This window comes from Rhinolophus hipposideros, assembly GCF_964194185.1.
Source record: "Rhinolophus hipposideros genome assembly, chromosome: 1".
Classification (NCBI taxonomy): Eukaryota; Metazoa; Chordata; class Mammalia; order Chiroptera; family Rhinolophidae; genus Rhinolophus; species Rhinolophus hipposideros.
This window is the reverse complement of record NC_138047.1, coordinates 56,476,638-56,498,695: the sequence shown is the minus strand read 5'-3', so window position 1 is coordinate 56,498,695 and position 22,058 is coordinate 56,476,638. Positions and strand designations below refer to the sequence as shown.

Genomic DNA, 22,058 nt, shown 5'->3' with positions numbered 1-22,058 from the left:
TAAAGGCTCTGGATTATTCATTTACCCATAAATTCCCTTTGCTATTAAACAAATTTACGTTGTGTTCTCTGTCACTGGCAACAGAAAGAGTACAAACCGACATACAGTTCATTTATACAAATGTCTTTGTGTAAATTATAAAACAAAAATTCATTTATATATTCAGCCATTTCTATTGGGAGATACTTTGCAAAATCTGTTGAACTAGACATCGTTAGATACATAACTGGGACAAATGGAAGCAATTATGCACTTTGTAAAATGTGAAACTATGCAACAATACTTTGCTGCACCAAAGCATTATTACAATCAGAATTTCTACATATGCACATCATCTATCACCATGGGACCATAAGTGAATTCGACCAATCTGAGGTCAGCAAGGCCCAGACTGTCACATGCAAAGTGTTGTTTAGTTGTGTAAGCAATCAGCATTCAGCAATTAAACTGAGTAGTAGATGATGTTTCACTTTATAAGCAATACAAATCAATTTAGAAGTACAATGCCAGTGATTAGGGACGAATAATAAAATAATAAGTTTATTTTAAAAAAGAGTTTGAGTAGAAAAAGACTAAAACATTTGATTTGGGTCATGAAAAAAAGCATAGTCTTCTATGGACTTCATATATAACTGTCTGTTTTTAAGTCCTGATTGCTCTGAAGAGACCACTGATGAAAGGGAAAGGAAACGAACAATTATTTCTAAGTGTCTGTTAGCAGTTAGGAAGCTTTCTGTTGCACAAATGTAATTTAAACTGACTTAGAGAATAAAGGAATCTATTGACTCATATAACCAGAGAGACTAGAGAGCAAACTTTAGGGTCAGTTTGAGCCAAAGGTTCGTAATATCATGAGGAACAGTGCTTCCCATTTTTTGTAGTTCCCTTGACTGTGCCCTCCTCCTTCTTTATTGGCTTTTTAGTTAGGCTGGCTTTCCTTATAGTAGCAAGGTGATTGCCAGCAGCTCCCAGGACTAAATGCTTTCTCATTTACATTGGGGACAGGAAGGGCATCCCTTCCAATCATAAAACCAAATACTTAGGCTTCACACTTCCTGGACTTTCCCACCCTTGAAAAAAAATCACTGTGTCCAGGAAGTCACATACCACCGTAATTTCAGACCTGGGAAATGGGCCCATGCTGAACCAGTAACACAGCCAGAGCAAGACTAATGAGAAGTCCCCTCTGCAGCTAGGGAAGGAGTTAATCCCACTGAGACTCATGGTTTCTACCCAAGGCAAGAGGATGAAATGGATACTATGGAGGCAACCATGACATTTTTTACCACCACATTTTACTACTAAATTGAAGCAGACCAACAGGGTGGGTTAGCTGAGCAGTTGACTTGCTCAGCTATCTATAGGCCTCCTGGAAATGTGCCTAGATGGAGAAAGTTGTTGAGAGCCATCCCATGTGACGGTGACCATGTTCCTTAAGCCTTGCATAATTGCAGACTAATTTTCCCATACAGAAAGATGGAAATCAGGAAGGGATGAATTCTCACAGCACAGGCATCTATTACCACTGCTGCCTATTTTTACTTGAGGTTTTCTCAAGATTACTCTAATGTATAACATGCTTTCTCCAAAAGTAATAGCCTGGTGTGTTAGAGTATTTAATCAGATTTTAGCACATCTAACTTCCATTTCAAAGGTATTGATTTTCAGGCCCAATTTTTCAGCCATATCATTTGGACCACATTCAGATGAATGCTTAGAGCACATTACTATTGGATACTAAAAACATCTCAAATCATAAGAACTGTGAATGTTAAAATAAAGGCAAAATAGTTACTCAAAATTACATAGTAGTTATAGCAGACCCTTTTGGTGTCCTGGGTCACATCCTCTAAGCCCACTTCTGTGCTGCAGTGATAACTGATAGTCTCACCTCAAACACCACCACCAGTCTTTCTATTTTCTATTCCAGGGTCTTCTTTGAAATCTGAAACCACAAGGTACCTACTTGGCCAATAAGCAAGCAAAGCCAGGAAATGTAATAGGTGCTCAATAAATACCAATTGTCGAATGAATGAATGTTAGAGTATAATAGATTGCCATTAAACTTCCTTATCAGTAGACAAACTGGAGGGCTTTTGCTACACTGTGAGGGGCACACATGTTTGGAACCTACATTATTTGGACCTAACAGAAGAACTTTCTTCAATGATGGAAAGATTCTGCATTAGTACTGCCCAATACAATAGCCACTATTTACTTATGGCTATTGAGCACTTGAAATGTGGCTAGTGTGACTAAATAACTAAAATATTAATTCAATTTTAATTCATTTGAATTTAAATTTAAGTAGCTGCATGTCTAATAGCTATCACATTGGACAGTACTGGATAGAAAATGTTAGGAACCGCCACATAAGTCCTCTTTCTTCTTGCTACCCTCAGCTGAAGAAGTATTTATTTTGTAGCAGTTGATAGATCCACAAAATTATTAGCCTACCTGGGAAATCCACATGGCTTGGATCAGCCCTTAGACAGGCGCTCTACAAGGCTTTTCTTTTATTAGACTCGAAGTCAAGACCTAGCCGAAACCAACAGGTGGAACCAAGAAACTTGTGTGGTCAACTTGACGTGACAAGCTTTTTAAACTGACTTATGATGAACTTTGAGCAAAACTTTCATTGCTGATTTTCTCTGAGTTGGCTTAGGCAGATAGAAAAGGATGTGATTTAGAAATGCATGTGTCAGTTTAAATCTAGCCTTTTTGTTTACATTTAATTTTTTTAAGTGCTGTTTTAAAACAACCATTCATATCTAGGAAAACATCTCCAAATCCTTTATTATTTGAAAAAGTCCTTTATCCTAAGAAGAAAAAGGAATATGTTTTGTGTAGGTGTCAGTGTTCAGGTTGTAAAGACTGAACCTCTGGTTTTAAAGAAGTTTCTAAACTTGGCGAGCCCAGTTTCCCAGAACTAATAATAAAATACGCATTGTGTACACACACCTTGCTTTATGTGGTTTAATAGATAGGTCACCGGCAGGCATCAGGTGCTTGGGGGTTGTAGTCTTAGCTTTCTTCCTGACTCAGTCTTGGACCTCAGAAAAGTTGGAGTAGACTTAAACCACGGGCTCCTGGGTGCGCAGCCAGAATGTTCATTCAATACTCTAAAAGCAGCACTTTTGACTCTACTCTGATGAAACAGGTCAGGGTATAGCCACATACCATTTTGACCAGTTTCCTGTGCTTTCCAGGGACCACTTTCTGACCTGACTACCCATGAGATTCACCTTTCCCTCTTTTCTTCTCCTCTGCATCCCTTTCTCTACTCCTCCCCCTCCACTTTTCCACAATGGTGGCTCACATATCCACTTGGCCAACCAGTAATAGCAAGAATGACTGTGGTATCATTTCAGACCTTGGGGGTACAAGTTAATGAAATGCAGGCAGCTAAGTCTCAAATACAAATCTCATGACTTGAAACTGCTTGAAGCAGATGAGCACATTGGTGACATTCTTTGAACCAGAGGATTCCACCTCTGCACAGAGGTAATTCCCCCGAGGGTGACACTTTCTGCTCCAGACCCAAATCTTCAGTTCACTGCAGTCCTCATAGCCCCCTGACCTAGATTGCAACTTCCATCCATTTGTCAAGGTTTGCCCTTCTGGGTCCTCCTCTGGATTAGGTCTGCTTCAGGCCTGCGGTTCCGGATTTAGTAGTTGTAGCTCTGTGAGGGTTTGGGAGTCTTCCATCCTTATGCAGTCCATGAACCACAGGGAAGTGGGCAGAGTGATTGTCGTGCGGGGTCTCAGCTCCCACTCCCCGCCCAAGAACGCAGGACACGGTAAGGCCAAAAAGGAACACCCACGGAGCCATAAGTAGGGGAGTCAAACCAATATATTCTCGTTGGTGGCTGGGCTGGAGACACAGGAAGCAGGATCTACATAATCTGCCTAACAGCAGTCCGTGCTTGCCAGCCACCATCTTCTCGCTAGCCCCCATTCTTTTCTGCTAGCGTAGCCACAGCCGTTATATTAGTGGCCAATGGCCTACGGGTTACAGCTGACGGCCAACTAGCCACAGCTGCTGGCCATCTGATCACAGTTGATGGCCATTTACTACCCGAGCCAGCACCTTTCTATGTGAGGCCGAGAGCCTGGAAACTGTTTTTTGGGGCTTTGTCCCCACAGTGATACCTCAAGAAGATTTCCAAGGACATACTTTTAAAATTTAGATTTTATGACTATGGCTTTTACTCTGAGTGAATTGAGTTGCCGCTGGAGGGTTTTAAGCAGGAGTAACCAAAAAGACTGAACTTTTCAAAACTCCCTCTGCTGCATTTGGCTCTCCAAATCTTACTCCGTCCTGTATATCCTACTGCTGTGTTCTGCCAGTCTGGCTGGAAACCTCATTCTTGCTCTGCCTGCTGGGCTCACTTCCTCTCCCTCACCACTTGCAACAAGCTCTTTCCCTCCATCTCTGCTTCCAGACCCTTCCTTAGCCAGTGGGCTCCTCTACCTGCTAACCCAAGCTCCTCCCTTCTTGCACCCACTGCTGCAGCCAACAGAGACAGACCTGGCTGTCTCCTCATGGACATCAACAACATGATATATCATCAGAAAGAAGTATTGAGCTCCGTATGCATCTGACTTGGCATGGAATTTTCACCTTTTTCTCAGAGATCCCCAGGTCACAGCGATACACATCTGAGTGCTCCCTGCCCCGCACTGGTCCCTTGACCCTGCTGCGCTTCTCGCCCAGGCCTCTCACCTCTACAGTCTCTGCTTCGTAGAAGGTTCCCACACTTTGTGTATGCGAATCGCCACCTTTTGGTTCTCACTTAGAAAAAAAATAGCTGAACTAATTTATTATTGAAAAATTAACTCTGACAAAATTATAGAAAACCTGGGAAATACAGATAGGTTAAAGGTGGAAAATGTTTATAAATATCTATAATCCCACTAACCAAATATAAATATATTTTCTAAAATTACATACATATACAGTTTGTTATGCAAAATGATGACTATAAATATATTTGTATTTTGCTGTTTTACTTCATATTATATAATGAACATTTCCCCATCTTGTTAAATAAATAATTATTGGTGGCTACATAGAATTCTACTGTGTAATTGTATCATTATTTAATCAATCTCTTACTTAAGAATTTTGATGGTTCCCAGGCTTTTGATATTATAAACATGTTAAAACAAATGCTCTATACGTGAATATCTAAATGGATGTCTGACAATTTCATTCTATTAAAGTCCCAGAAGAGGAATTACTGGGTCAAAGTGTAAAAGTATATTTAAGGCAGGCTGAGACTCTTTAAATGAAAACTCCAAATCCCAAGGGGAGTAAAAAGAGTCACAGAGGGTTGTGTAGTCTTCTCAGGATCCTCTGCCCATGGGCAGAAAGTGAAGTTGGAAGGTGCACTGTAGGAAGCCACTGGTAAGTGAAGTGTTTAATCATTTAAACTGATTTCCAAAGACCTGCACCTGCCAGAGAATATTAATCCGTGTTGATGAAGTGGCTTCAGCTATCAGGGACAGCAGATGGGTGACACACCTGGCCTCACACCATTGCTAGCTTCAAGTTCGCTCTCAAATGAGCAATAGGCACCAGGCAAAAATGTCATCATCTCTACCACCCCACTCTTAGCCCACAGTGAGGCACCAATTGATCTTTGCTCTGATTCCTAATTCAATTCTGAGATTACACAAAATCGGAAGAGCAGCTATTCAACTGACACGAGAAACCTGTAAAGCATTAAGTGTACATATATCCAGAAATGGGTGGGAACAGGAAATTGCTCAGATACTTGCAACATCATCAAAACAAGGAGAGTAGGATTCTATGTACACATATCACAGCAGAGAACCAGAGGGGGAGTTTTTTTCCTTGACTTTTGTACAGCAGTCATCTTCTGAGCAATTATTCTCCTGCCACTATATACTGATCTTCAAAATGCATACACCTCTGATGTAAATCAAACTATTTGCCTCTTTTTCAGATAAAGCAATGCAGACAGTTTATTTCATTTTTCCCAAATCATCTATTTGGGCTGGATTTATTTCCTTCAACTTTTATTCCAATGCCTCCTAGGCATCGTGCTAGGCATTGTGCTTTGTTGGGAAATTTACAAAGCTGATTAAGATCTCTGACCTTGAGGAAGGCAAAGCGTAGTCAAAGAAGCAAAAGTTCCGATGTGTCCAAGCATACTTAGGGAGCTATAAAAGCAGAAATATATTGAGAAGGAAATAAACTATACAAAGCTTTGACTGAATGGATTAAGAAAGAAAAAAAAACAACAACAACAAAAACCAAGACCCACATATATGCTGCCTACAAGAGTCTCATTTCAGATCTAAAGACACAGACTGAAAATGAAGGGATAGAATACTACATTACGTGCAAATAGAAATGAAAAGAAAGCTGGGGAGGCATACTTAGGTGAAATAGACTTTAAAACAAAGACTAACAAGAGACAAGGGTATGACATAATGATAAAGGGATCAATCCAACAAGTGGATATAATACTTGTAAACATTTATACACCCAACATAAAAGCATCTATATACATACAGAAAATATTAAAAGACATAAAGGGAGATGAGTTACAGCAATACAATAATAGTAGGGGACTCAAATACCCTACTTACATCAATGGAAAGATCATCCAGACAAAATCAATAAGGACATATTGTACTAGATGAACTTAACAGCTATGTATATATTTTCAAGTGTACATGAACATTCTTCAGTATGTATCACATTTTAGCTCACAAAACAAGTCTCAAGAAATTTAAGAAGACTGAAATCATATCACACATCTTTTCTGACTACAATAGTATAAAACTAGAAATCCATTATAAGAGGAAAACTGGAAAAAACACACATGGAGGCTGAACAGTATGCTACTAAACAACCAGTGGGTCAGTGAAGAAATCAAAGAGAAAATCAAAAATTTCTTGAGACAAATGAAAATGGAAACAATGGTATAAAAAAATCTATGGGACACAGCTAAAGCCATTCTAAAGGGGAAATTTATAGCAATAAAGGCCTCCCTCAAGAAAGGGAAACTCACAAATAATTTAACCTTACACATAAAGGAACTAGAAAAAGAAGATAAAACAGAGCCAAAGTTAGTAGAAGAAAGAAAATAATAAAGACCAGAGTAGATGTAAATGAAATTGAAGTTGGAGACTTTACTCTCCCTGCTTTCAAAATATACCACAAAGCTCTAGTAATCAAAACAGCATGGTATTGGCACAAAAATTCTGTTCAATGGAACAGAACAGAAAGCCCAGAAATGAACCCACGCTCATATAATCAACTAAATTTACAACAAAAGAGTCAAGAATATACAATGAGGAAAAGTCTTCAATAAGTGGTATTGGAAACACTGGAAAGCTACATGCAAAAAAATAAAACTGGACAACTTTTTTGCACCATATACAAAAAATAAACTCAAATGGATTAAACACTTAAATGTAAGACCTGGAACCATAAAACTCCTAGAAGAAAACATAGACAGTAAACTCTTTGACCTCAGTCTTAGAAATATAATTTTGGATGTGTCTCCTCGGGCAAGGGTAACAAAATAAAATAAACCAATGGGACTATATTAGACCAAAAAGCTTTTGCACAGTGAAAGAAACCATCAACAAAACAAAAGGCAACCTACTGAATGGGAGAAGATATTTGCAAATGATATATCTGATAAGGGATTCACATCCAAAATATGTAAAGAGTTTATACAACTCAACATCAAAACCCCCCTAAATAATCCAATTTAAAATGGGCAGAAGACCTGAATAGACATTTCCCCAAAGAAGACATGCAGGTGGCGAACAGACACATGAAAAGATGCTCCACATCACTCATCCTCAGGGAAATGCAAGTAAAAACCACAGTGAGACATCCCCTCACAGCTGTCAGAATGGCCAGCATCAACAAGACAAGACACACCAAGTGTTGATGAAGATGTGGAGGAAAGGGAAACCTCGTGCACTGTTGGTGGGATTGTAAATCGGTGCAGCCGCTATGGAAAACAGTGTGGAGGTTCCTCAAAGCAATTTAAAAAATAGAACTATCATACGATTCAGCAATTCCAGTTCTGAGCATTTATCCTAAGAAAACAAAATGCTAATTTGAAAAGATATATGCACCCCTATGTTCATTGAAGCTTCATTTACAATAGCCACGATATGGAAGCAATTTACATGTCCATCAATAGATGACTGGATAAAAAAGGTGTGGTATATATATATATATATATATATATATATATATATATATATCTGAATATTACTCAGCCATAAGAAAAAATGAAATCTTGCCATTTGCGACAATGTGGATGGACCTAGAGGGTATTGTGCTAAGTGAAATAAGTCAGAGAAAGACAAATATTATATCATTTGACTTATATGTGGAACCTAAAAAACTAATGAACAAACCAAACAGAAACAGACTCATAGATACAGAGAACAAACTGATAGTTGCCAGAGGGTTGGTGGTGGTGGGAATGGGCAAAAAGATAAAAGGGATTAAGAGGTATAAACTTACAACACAAGTTAAGTCATGGGAATGTAATGTACAGCATAGGGAACTCAGTCAGTAATATCACAATAACTTGGTACAATGACAGATGGTTACTAGACTTCTTGTGGTGATCATGTCGTAAGGTATACAAATCACTATGCCATACACCTAAAACAAATATATTATGTATCAACTATACATTAATTAAAAAGAAGTTTACATTCCAGAAAAATAAAACAGAGCCTTGAATTCAACATTTATGAATAGGTAAAAACTACAAATGCACCAGGAATCTGATAACTGGAAAAAATGATATATAAATATGGATGTAATGTACAAATTCATTCTCACTATTGAACCCTAGAGATCAGACACATTTACAGCCAAATTAAAGACTGTAAAGATGAATAACTACTCTTTGGAGCCTTTTCCAATGCAATAATTTCTCTTCATAAAAGTAAACATCAATTTCCATGTAATTAAAATCAGTGCCTTTGTTCACGTAATAGGAGACCACATCATACAAGATGGTGGTCCAAAAAGGACAGATTGAAGTGGGCAGATCGGTTTAAAATTACAGATGCCTTAGGGAAATAGTCAGTGCTGGGTAATTCAGTGATAGACTACAGAGATTGTGGGTTATCTAGAAACTTTTCTTTTCCTCCTGCCTTTTCTCTTCCTCATGTTGCTTGGGCACTTCCCCACTTGCTACTTACTCCTTTCATCTAGGCCTGTAGAGTCAGAAAGGCGAGGTCAAACATCAGTATTGCTACTCCACAGCAGTTCTAATGAAAGGATTTGATAGAAGATAATACTGAAGTATATATAATAGTATACAAAATGTTTGGAAATTTTCAGGGAATTTTAATTGTCTTCAAAGACAGGCCTTTAAATCCGAAGAATGGAAAATTAGCAACCGCTATCACTAAATTTGAGTTTTCCCAATTTTAATAGCTATTCAAATGTAAGCCGCTTGTCTTACATTTTTAGAGGGATCCGGAGTCCATGCTTAACTTCAGGAAATTACATGAATGTCACTGTCACAGAACATTTTCGTGCAATAATGGTGTCCCTGCTGCTGGATAACTTCTGAAGCAAATCCACTGATGAGAAATAAATGGGGTGGGAAAGCAGTGTGCATTGCCAGAGCTAGAAACACTGACCCTTTCAAGGCATTCAGTCATTCTGACTTTGTTTCTATTTATCAGGAAGTGAGTAATGAAGAATGAATCACGTTAGGTCAATAGATGCTGGTGGGATCCGTCAATGCTTTTCCATCATACACTTACTTGATGGCTGCTGTCAAAAAGCTGTTCTATAAAGCAGAACCACAGCCAGAGCAGGACTCCCGCCAGTGAGAAGGCAGTCTGCTCTGACTGGATCATCTATTTTACATTATAGATCAATTTTTATTCATCTTCATTTCTGATGCTGTCTCTGGTTGAAGAAACAAGGCTCAGCAATTTGGGATCACAGAGCCATCTGAATCAGCTGTCACAATACTGGTATGAGAGCTTCATATACTATAAACTGACACTTGACTTCCTCAAGGGAATGGTTCTTATTGTGCTGGATCAAAAAGTGAGTTACTGTGTCTCAAGCATTGATTGCTGGGACTTAATGCTCGATGACTCAAGTGTTCATCTCTATCCCATGGAGCCATTCACTTCATTCTAGTTGGAGATGCATCCAAGGAAACTAAATGACTGCCTCAGCATTATCGTGTAAAGTAAAATCTGGTGTGTGTGCTTCCAGTTTCTACTTCATCCACTTTGCAACCTTAGTAAAAAAAGTATGGGAATGCATTTCCTTTCCCCTACATGGTTGAACTCTGACTTTATAGTAAACCTACAGCATTGTCATATAATTCCAATATCTCAAGCACACAGATGAAGAAAAACACTCCCAAAATCTTGGGGGCTGGCGAGAAGATAACTTCAAAAGAAGTACTTACAGCAAACTTTTACATTTAGCTCTTACATTGAGTTACTGTGTCTCAAGCTTTGTCTCAAGCTGTGCCCATGTCCTTTCTCCCTTGCTGACATCTACCACATAACAAGTCTTTACTTTTTTCAGACAGTCTTGAAGCTGGGTGTGGTCATGTTACACACTGTTGGCCAATGAGATCTACAAAAATGTGTGTCTATAAATATGCATTTACTAATTGTCTATGAAAAAAGGAAGGAAGGGAGGGAGGAAAACAATTAAAAATTTTTCTGTCCCTTCACGGTGCATCGCTCTATATATTCTTTTTCCTCTCACCATCAATATCCTAGGGAGAGTATGTACCCTATAGTAAACCTGGAGTAGGCTTTCCCAGCATTCATCTTCTCCTAAGCTTTCAGTTTGGAATCCATCGCATCCCTAGGCGTCTTATGCTTGTGGGAGGTTGACCCTATTCCTGGACGTGTTCTCATCCTCCTTGCTAACGTGATTGGTTCAGATAAACCAGTTCAGTGAAGCAAATAAAAATTCTAGCCATAGGGATTAGGTCAGGAATGGGCCAAGATAACTTTTGGTTATCTTGGTTCTTTGGTTATCTTTGGTTCTTTCTCTTCTAAGAAAGCCTCCTTGGGCGGGCCCGGTGGCTCAGGTGGTTGGAGCTCCGTGCTCCTAACGCGGAAGGCTGACGGTTGGATTCCCACATGGGCCAGTGGGCTCTCAACTACAACGTTGCTGGTTCAACTCCCAGAAGGGATAGTGGGCTGCGCCCCCTAGTTGCACCCACTGCAACTAACAACAGCAACTGGACCTGGAGCTGAACTGTGCCCTCCACAACTACGATTGAAAGGACAACCTGACATGGAAAACATCCTGGAAGTACACACTGTTCCCCAATAAAGTCCTGTTACCCTTCCCCAGTAAAATCTTAAAAAAAAAAAAAAAAAGAAAGAAAGAAAGAAAGCCTCCAAAAAGCTTCCTACACACTTTCTCTCTTTCCGTATCTTGTGTTATTTTGAGGTGAGGTTTGAAAATGCTGCAGTCATTTTGTCACCAGGAAAGAAAGCAGGCTTGAAATAATCTGACACTATGGAAGGTGAAATTGCAAGATGAAAACAAACTTTTTCAATGACACTGTTAAGCCTAACACCTGCCTTCCTCTAAATTTTCCAAGTACGTAACCCAACAAACTCCTTTATTTGAGTTGAGTTTTCTGCTATTGGACACACACACACACACACACACAAAAAAAAAAAAAATTGAAAAGAAAAACTCCGCATCTTGCCTAGTATTTCCTAAATATGTTCTTTATCTGCCTCCTCTCCCTTCTCCCCGTTGTTATTGCCTATCTTCCAGCCTTATCATTTTTCTCCTTAATTTTACCACACAGTACTTAACAACTTTCTTTGACTTTAATTTTTCTTCCATTCAATCTCTTGATGATACAGCCGTCAGAGGCTCACTTTAATCTGGAAATCTGATCATTGCCGTCTCTTGCTCAGGACTCTTTATGAATTCCCACTGTATACAAGAGGAAATTTAAATCTTTGATCCTGGCATGCATAGCCCTTCACAATCTGGCAGGTGCTTTTCTGTCCAGTCTCATCACTAACCATTCTCTCTGCCCCACCTCTCCCAACATACATATGTAAGCATCCATCACATTCTTGAAATTTTTAATTACATGTAGTTCTTAAGCATACTTATCTCTCTTCTGGTAACTACTCATCTTCCATTCCCTATGTTGGAATTCTTTCTTACTTCATGTCCAATGGTTAAAATTAATGTTCGTCTTCACCCAATCTCTTCTATAAAGCTTATACCAATTTCTCCATATTATCCATCCAAGACCAAATTCTCCTAGTTCTTTGAAGGCAAGGTCTTGCTTAATTCATCTTTATAACCCATTGCTTAGCATTACCTGGCACGATAGGTCCTGTATTTTCGAATAAATGAATGAATACAAATCATAAATTAATGAATCAGATACAAAGATTGAAATCTTACTTGGATCTTCTACATGATAGCTAAGTAAAATAATAATCATTAAGAAGTTGACTAAGCCCTTCAGATGCCTTCTCTATAAGCCTTAATCCCTTAAAGTTACATATTTTTTTGACTATAGCAAACATTGTTTTTGTCTTCCTGGAGTACTTTTCTACTATCCCACCTTCTTCCAGGATTATTCCCTGATCCTGACTAGAGAGGCAGATATGTGATCCTGGGCCAGTTTTTTTTTTTCTTCCTTCCTTCCTTCCTTCCTTTTTTCTCTTGTGGACCAGTTTTTTTCTCCCAAATATTTGACTCTTGAGCGCACACAAGTAGGATGTACATGAGAAAGCTGATGGAAACACACTTGATAATCATATCTGTGAGCTCCTAAAGCTGAGAAATCTGGAACTGTCTTGGTTCTTATCTTTCCCAAGCTTCATAAAGTTTGGTTATTCAGTTCTTCCTTCTATTCTATGGCCTACCTACAGTACCCTCCCAGTAAACTTCCCTTAGTTGTTAGGTTAGTCAGAAATGGGTCTATTTCTTGTAATCACGGAATCTTAACTTATGGTACTTCTTTGATGCATGCTAATTTAGGGCTACCATACTATAAGGTAACATAAAACATATGTATTATTATTGACCAATAAGGCAGGCTATTTCCCACAATGCCAGGAAATACCTAGCCCAACGCCTAACATACTGCAGATCAAAGAATATTTGCTGAATGAATATATTTCTACGAGTGTATAATTAGGGACTGATAATGTCATCACAGGGAGTGGGGCAGAGGTCGCCTGGCTGTCGCATTACTCTATTTCTCTCATTCTTTCACTTAGAAAGTATTTAGTGAGCTTGTACCATGTGCTTGCTCTTCAAGGAGTTTCCAGTCTAATTAATTAAATCATGGAATTAAGAAATACTAAGTTCAGTTTTGGATAACTGAATTTGAGGGCCTCAGTGTCGTTGGAAACGTTAGGTAGGCAGATGTACAGAGGGAGACAGACCTGGGGGATTTACATATTTGAGCATCATTAAACTATGAGCGGCATTTAAAACCTTAGGACATATTGAGAGGGCCCAGAGAGAGAAGAGGACTGAGGATAACCTGTAGCAAAAGAGACTTCATAGGCTATTATGCAAATACTAACATACAAGGTCAGACAATTCACAACCTCATCCTAGAACAAGTGCTACATTCCTCAATGCTGAATATCACTTTGGTTACCTTTGAGGTACTCCCCTTGGGAAGCTATGCATCGATGCCATCACCTAGTCCACCCTTCAAAGCAATTGTGGAACTCTTTTTCTGAAATGGCCATCAGAGCTGTCATCATACTACCCTTGAGGTCCTGAATGTCATTAAAATGTCTTCCTTTCAATATTTCCTTTATCTTCAGGTACAGAAAGAATTCACTGAGGGCCAGATCAGGTGAGTAGAGAGGGTGTTCCAATAGTTATTTGTTTACCAGCTAAAAACTCCCTCACAGATAGTGCTGTGTGAGCTGGTGCATTGTCGTGATGCAAGAGCCATAAATTGTTGGCAAAATGTTCAGGTCGTCTAACTTTTTCACACAGCCTTTCCAAATAGTAAACTTGGTTAACTGTTCATCCAATTGGTACAAATTCATAATGAATAATTCCTCTGATAGCAAAAAGAGGTTATCAACATTGTTGCAACAAGTTTGCGAACCTAATTGTCAGAACTCATATAGGTAGTGTTTCCAAAATTGTGTTTTGCAGAAGCTTAGCCCCACAAGAAGGGACTAAGGAAAACACCATTCTTTGGTAAAATGTAGGGGAAAATACTGCCCACTAGAGATTATAATACACACTAACATATTAACATATTAAAGGCTCTGAGAGGTCTGAAAGTAAAGAAACCTCTTTAGTATTTTCATCACACTTGATTACAGAAATCTTTCTTCTCCCCCAATAATACTTGTTCATATCTCAAGAAACACACTCAAGGCACACACTATGAGAATTATGATAACCCAATTCTTCAATAAGATAAAAGGTCAAGTAGAATTTTATCCAATGCATGGCCTTTAGGGTAGATTTATAAAGAAATTACTTTTGTTATTTCTGTCTAATAGATATATTTTCCATGTTTAGAGTTCCTTTATGCAAGCCTAAGCATATTTTGGGGCATTTTAATGCTTTTAGAATTTGAAGTGCTCAAATTAAAATACCGTATTTTTCATGAGCAGCTTACTCTCAATGCTAAAGAACTGTTCTAAGTTCAAAACAAAGAAAAATTCTTGTTTAAGCTTGAATGGGATCTCTGATGGTCTAATAAAAGATTATCTCATGAAAACAAAGTTTGGAGGACAAAAATAATTTTGATTAAAATTGAAATTAAGAATAGGCACGAAAGTTTTTTTTCTTAACTGCTTATTTGGTTGAAAAAAGTGCAAGCAACTATAATGTACATTACTTATGGTGTTTTCGTTGTGTTGATTCAGAAAATGACTTGGGTAAAACACACCTTATAAGAGGCAGCAAATAATAATCAATAATTTCCCTTGTTTAGCAACTAATATGTTATCCACTATAAGCACTGTCTAGATTTCCATACTAATGTACAGTATTACAACATTTAATGATAGGGAGCCCCAAGTCCTATAGCCAAGGTCAGGTGTTACATAAATAATAGCAGTCAGGTGTTACATAAATAATAGCAGGTCATATCTAAACAAAAGAGTTCAGACTTAAATTTTATATTTTCTTTGTATTTATGGTATCTTGAAATGCCATAGTTTTAAAAACCACTTGAAAACCTGAATTATGATCAGATGTGAGTTAGAATTACTGTGATCATTTCGCAGTATATACAAATATATACAAAAATTATTGTTGTACACCTGAAACTAATATAATGCTGTATGTCAATTATACCTCAATTTAAAAAATCCTGAATCATGCCATAACTTTGTATGTATACAGCATATTTTACAGAAGGTGTTGAGTAAATTGGATCTTGCTTTTCCTCAAGAAATTCCTACACAATACATGAGGTCTTAGAGGAAGAAAGAAAAGCAATGAATATAAAATATCTGGTTTTTGAACTCACTAGCTGATTGATCTTGAGTAAATACTTAACTTCACCAAGTCTCTACTTCCATATTAGTAAATTATTAATAATATTAGTCCTACCCACTTCACAGGGTTATTGTAAGGAACAAAACAAAACAACATCTAGATTTCATGAGAATGTAAGCTCTGTGAAGCCACAAATTTTTGTCTTTTTGCCTCACTTTTTGGCTTACTACCTAGAAATGTATCTGCCACATAGTAATCACTCAATGAATGCTATGAAAATGTTTTGAATATTATATAGATGCAATGTATTACATGTAATGTATCATTATCATTCACTATACTATGGAAGGCAAAAAAGGCAGGAAAAGGGTAAGTGGCATGCTTAAGTTATTTCTTAAGTTAGCATGGAGTTAAGACTGGATTTTGAGGTCTAGACATTTTATTTTTGGTCATTCAATGTTTTTTTTTTTTTTTAGAGTACACACTACATGCCAAGCATGGTGCTAGATACTGGATATATAGTGGTAAAATATATATAGATATATACATGGGACATAGTTGTATGTTAAAAACACAAATTTTGATATGTGCTATAAAGCCAGAAAAGCATATGAGGAGAGGACAAAAAGAAGTGAAGTTTCCCTAATTTACAACCAGGCTAAATGTTTAACTAAAATTTATCAACAAAAACAGTTTTCTCTTTTGACAAGACATGTATTTTTAGATAATGTCCATTCATTTTTATAGATATCACTATTTATAGCTCTCGTCAAATCAGGAGAAACTGATCGATGTCATCTAGAACTAACCATCCAAGACAGATCTCTTAAAATAAAAATTTGGAAAAACAAGGACAGCATTATTCACTCACCTTTGCATTTTAATCCTCACAACTAGAAGCTCAATGTTTATGGACCTTGACATTAAAACTTGGCCATAAGTCTCAAAACATGCTTTCAAAGTTATATACTATCATTAAACCAAACTTACACGAGGCCTTACTTTTAGTAGGCAATCAAAGGGTTTTGTTGTGTTGAACTTTATTCTCTCAGAATGTTGAGAGTTATCATTATATACATGATCATTATTTTCCCATGGGAACATATATTTGCTAAATGCTTAGCTTTCTCATTGAAAAAAGATGTTTTTCCAAACTAAAGACATGTAATGAAGGCTTTCATTTATTATTCCTTTGAATTCTCAATGAAGCCATTGAGATGACTTGAGAAGTCCACCTGCTTTTCGTGGTTAATGTAGGCTTTTCATCTACGCAAAATTGCTTTCTAACTTGCAGGCAACACTGGGAGAAGAGCAAGAGTTGAAATCAACCCTTCCTTTTTAAATGAACATAAAGAAAGGGAACATTGTATTTTGGATTAAAGAGCAACTGTTAAGAAATAGGCTCTCTTAGCCTGACATGGTTGACAGCTAGAATTTTAAGGTCAGATATTGCCAGTTATCAGTGAATTTTTTAAACTTTAAAAAGGCAGGAGCACTTAACTAAACAACTTAAGAGGAAAAAAATAATCAAGCCCTTGTGGAAAAATATTGGATTTATATGACAAGACTAATGGAAGTAGAAAACTACAAATACCCATTAGAAAAGGTATGATAGATTTTTAAAAATATCTTTTAAGGGGTAAGTTTTCAAAAACTTTCTGTTCACACACACACACACACACAAAGAGAGATATTAACTAATAAAATGTAGCACACTTGAACAACTTTAACTGACTAGAACTAATGGATGTTTACAAAATATTCTACCCAGTAATAGTGAATGCACATTCTTCTCAACAGCACATAGAACATTCTCTACAATAGACCATATGCCAGGCCATAAAAGAAACTTCAATAAATTTAAAAAGATTGAAATCATACAAAGCATGTTTTCCAATTACCACAATTGAGTGGAACTATAAATTAATAACAAATTTGGGAAATTAACAAAGATGTAAAAACTAAATAACACACTACTAAATAACCAATGGGTCAAAGAGGAAATCACAAGGGAAACGGGAAAATACTTTGAGAAGAATGAAAATGAAAAATACAACATACCAAAATTTAAGGGATGCAACTAAAGCAGTACTTAAAGAAAGATTTATAGTTTTAAATGTCCACATTAAAAAAGAAAAAATATATCAAATCAATAACCTAAATTTCCACTTTAAGACACTAGAAAAAGAGAAGTTAATTAAATCTAAAGCGAGCAGAAGAATATAATAGATTAAGGTGGTAATAAATAAAATAGAAAATAGAAAAACAATAGACACTACTAACAAAACAAAAACATAGTTCTTTGAAAAGATCAATAAAATTGAAAAACTTTAAACTAAGCTATCCAAGCAAAGAAAAGATTCAGATTACTAAAATCAGGAAGGAAAGAGGAGCCATTACTACTGACCATATAGAAAAAAATAATAACAGATTAATGGTTGCCATGGGCAGGGGAAGGGGGCGCAGTGGGTAAAAGGAGTGATGGTGGCCAAAAGGTACAAACTTCCAGTTGAATAAGTCCTGGGGATGTAATGTACAGCATGGTGACTATAGTTAACAATAATGTATTGTATATTCGAAAGTTGCTAAGAGAACAGATCTTAAAAAGTTACCATTATAAGAAAAAAATTGTAATTGTGTGGTGATGGATGTTAACTAAATTTATTGTGGTAATCATTTCACAATATATACATATATTAAATCACTATATTGTACACTTAAAACTAATATGTTACATGTCAATTATATCTCATTTTTTAAAAGTCCCATAAAACAAAAACTCTAGTGGGCTCTTTGTAGAAATTGACAAGCTGATCCTACCATTTGTATCAAAAATTTAAAGAACCACAAATAGCCAAAACAATCTTCAGAAAGAAGAACAAAGTTGTAGGATTCACAGTTCCTGATTTCAAAACTTACTACAAAGCTACAATAATCAGGACAGAGTGATACTGGCAAAAGGATATACACAAATCAGTGGAATAGAATTAAGTCCAGAAATAAATGTTCACACTTATAGGCACTTGATTTTAAGCAAGGGTGCCAAGACAATTCAAAGGGGGAAAGAATTGTCTGTTCAACGAATGATGCTGAACCAACCAAATATCCATATACAAAGGAATGAAGTTGGATCCCTATCTCACACCATATAAATATTAAACTAAAAATAGATCAAAGATCTAAATGTAAGAGCTACAACAATTAATGATCTTAGAAGGAAACAGGCATTAATTTTCATGATCTGGGAATAAAGACGTGTTTTTAGATAAGATACCAAAAACACAGAAACAACAAGAGAAAAAAATAGATAAGTCAGACATCATCAAATGTAAAAACTTTTGTGCTTCAAAGTTTTCTTATGCATCAAGAAAGTGAAAAGTCAACCCACAGAATGGGAAAATTTTACAAATCACATATTGATAAAGAACTCTTAGCTATATTGAAAAACCTCTTACAAGTCAATAAAAAGACAACCCAATTTAAAAAATGATCAAAGAATTTGAATATACATCTCCAAAAAAGAAATACAAGTGTCCAATAAGCATATCTTTAGCCATCAGGGAAATGCAAATCAAAGCCACAATGAGATACCAATTCACAGCTACTAGAATGGCTATCATCAAAAAGACAACAATAACAAGTGTTAGCAAGCATGTGGCAAAATTGGAACCCTGACACACTGCTGGTGCGAATAGAATATGATTGCAGCCACTTTGGAAAACAGCCCAGTCTATCTTTCAAATATTAAACATAGGATTTATACTTGGTCCAGCAATTCCACTGCCAGGTCTATACCCAGGAGAAATGAAAACACATATCCATCCAAAAACTTGTACATAAATGTTCATAGCACCATTGTTCATAATAGCTAAACAATGGAAACTATCCAAATGGCCATCAAATGATGATTGGATATACAAAATGTGATACAATGGGATATTATTCAACAATTAAAATAAATGAAGTACTGGTACATGCTACTGCATGGATGAATATTAAAAACATCATGCTGTGGCAGCCAGGTGGCTCAGTTAGTTAGAGCATGAGCTTTGAATGACAGGGTTGCTGGTTCAATTCCCACATGGGCCAGTGAGTTGCACCCTCCACAACTAGATTGAAGGACAACGACTTGGAGCTGATCGGCCTTGGAGAAACACACTGTTTCCCAATATTCCCCAATAAAATTTTTTAAAAAAAGAATAATAATAATCTAAACCTTTACCTTAAGAAACTGGAAAAAGAGAAACAAAATAAATCCAAAAAGTAAAAAGAGAGACCAAAAGCAATAACAACAAAAAGCCATCATGCTTTGTGAAAAAGTCCAGCCACAAAAGACAACATGTATATGATTCCATTTATATAAAATATACAGCATAGATCAATTTATACAGATAGCACGTAGTTCAGTGGTTGCCTAGGGCTGGGGGGAGAGTATGCTAAGAAAATCAAGAGTGACTGGACAGATTTTTTTGAGGGGGGGTATAAAAATGTTCTCAAATTTATTATGGTGATGGTTGCACAACTTTTAATATAGTGAAAAAAATGAGTGAATTGTATGCCATGTGAATTATATCTTAATAAAACTGCTATAAAATTTTCAATTAAAAATAAAATGCACAGAGAAAAATCAATGACTGCAAAGTTGCTTTTTAAAAAAGATCAATAAAATTATAAACTTCTAGCCTAGAAGAATCAAGATTAAAAAGAGAAGATACAAATTACCAATGGAGAAATGAAAGAGGGGCATCACTATAGATACTATAGAATATAAAAAGAGAGAAAGGAATACTTTAAACATATTTATAAGTTTGACAACTTAGAAAACAACAATAAATTTGACAATTTAGAAAAAATAGACTCTCTCCCCTTAAAATATTGAGTGACACCAGGTCAGAAAACAGAGCTGATTCACCTTGACAACAGCTCTCTGGGGATACTGTACATTGGTTCCCGATACTTGGATTCCTGCTTCCTATCCTTTCCAACTCCCAGTTATTTGGCTTTTCCTTTGATTCTGTGAATCACCCCATATCCTTACAATACATCCCTTCCCTGGTTAAGTGGGTCAGTCAATTTCTGTTGCCTGTGATGGAAGAACACTAACTGATACACCTGCATATAAATACACCTGCATATGCAATTAAAAAGGCCACTACTACTTTGCAAGCGAGTCCACAGCATCTAAGTTTTGCTTAACTTTGCACCAGAACTTGCTTCTTTATAAAGTCTACATTAGTCCTCGCTCGACTTCTGGAGCTTCATAGTATAAATACACTCCATCTTCCAAATGATATATATTTAAAAACTACTATCATTTATCCCCAAACACTTTCTCAGCAAAGTAATTCATTTTTCATTTAAAACATGTATGACTACTACACACTCACTAGAACGGCTATAATAAAAAGGACAGACAATTCCAAGTGTTGACAAGTATATGGAGAAACTACAACCCTTACATATTGCGAGAGGGAATGTAAAATGATATAGCCACTTTAGAAAGCAGTTCATATAATTTATATATTTGTATAATTTACTTCATACTTTTAAATGGACTTCACAAAGAATCACCTACTGTAATATCATCCTAGGCAACAATACCCATGAAATCATGGTCTCTATGTGCTAGTTATGTTTTCCAACAACATACTAAAGATATACTTAACTATTAATTTAAAATGTGTCTCACTATCAAAATTCATTTCTTGTGCCACTAATGGTATATGTATTGCTCTTTGGGAAACACTAGGTTATTCTATTTAACTTAAAAATGTGTATAAACTTTCATTAAAGCAATTACCAACTTAAAATACCAATTTCCTTCTTATTTTTAAAAGTACTTGACCTGAAGTGAGAGTGTACACAAACCTAACACTGAAGAAGAAAGAATAAATAAATAAATGAAAGTACTGACACTTTATACAACCTTTTGTGGCTAATTATGTTCCTATGTTCTCTTAAGTTCTCAAAGCACTGGAAATATTTTGTTTTGTCCATTATTTTATGAAAAATATAATCCAAAAAAACTAAATGTCCTCAAAGGCCAGAGTAGAATACAAAAACAATGGGTTCTGGAAAATGGACCTACAATCTTTTTGTAATTATAGCTTGATTATTCTTAAAACTCTATAGTTCAAGTGATTTGATACATGGAATTTGATTTTAATTACTCTAGCAGGAATAAAGACAAGCTAGGGCTGGTGGGTAGATGGAAGGGATAAAAGTAACTAGAATAGCATTATGTTGATAATTGCTGGAACTGGATGTTGAGTTAATAGGTGTTAATTATATTATTATTTTTAATTTTTCTGTATATGTGAAAAATTCTATAATAAAATAAAAAGACAAAAAAATTCTCAATATGAATTATTAGAATAACCTAAACCAACCTCTGTCACACGCCAAAAATAGAACAAACTAAACAAGCAAAAGAGATCCATTTAAAACAAAGCTCCAGGTGGTCTATAAAGTATTTTTGCTATTTTATTTGTCAAGTGAAAAAACAATTATGTATCAGTAAGTTGACTATTTAAAAGTCGTATGGAAGGTTCTTATCGCCACCTACTGGACACTGTGA

The 22,058-nt window shown here is 36.4% G+C and overlaps 1 protein-coding gene across 1 annotated transcript in view; it reads right to left on the bottom strand.

The window, feature by feature from the left end:
- MRPL1 (mitochondrial ribosomal protein L1) overlaps positions 1 to 22,058 on the bottom strand; it is a 148,203-nt gene that overhangs the window by 29,742 nt on the left and 96,403 nt on the right. The window lies entirely within an intron of this gene.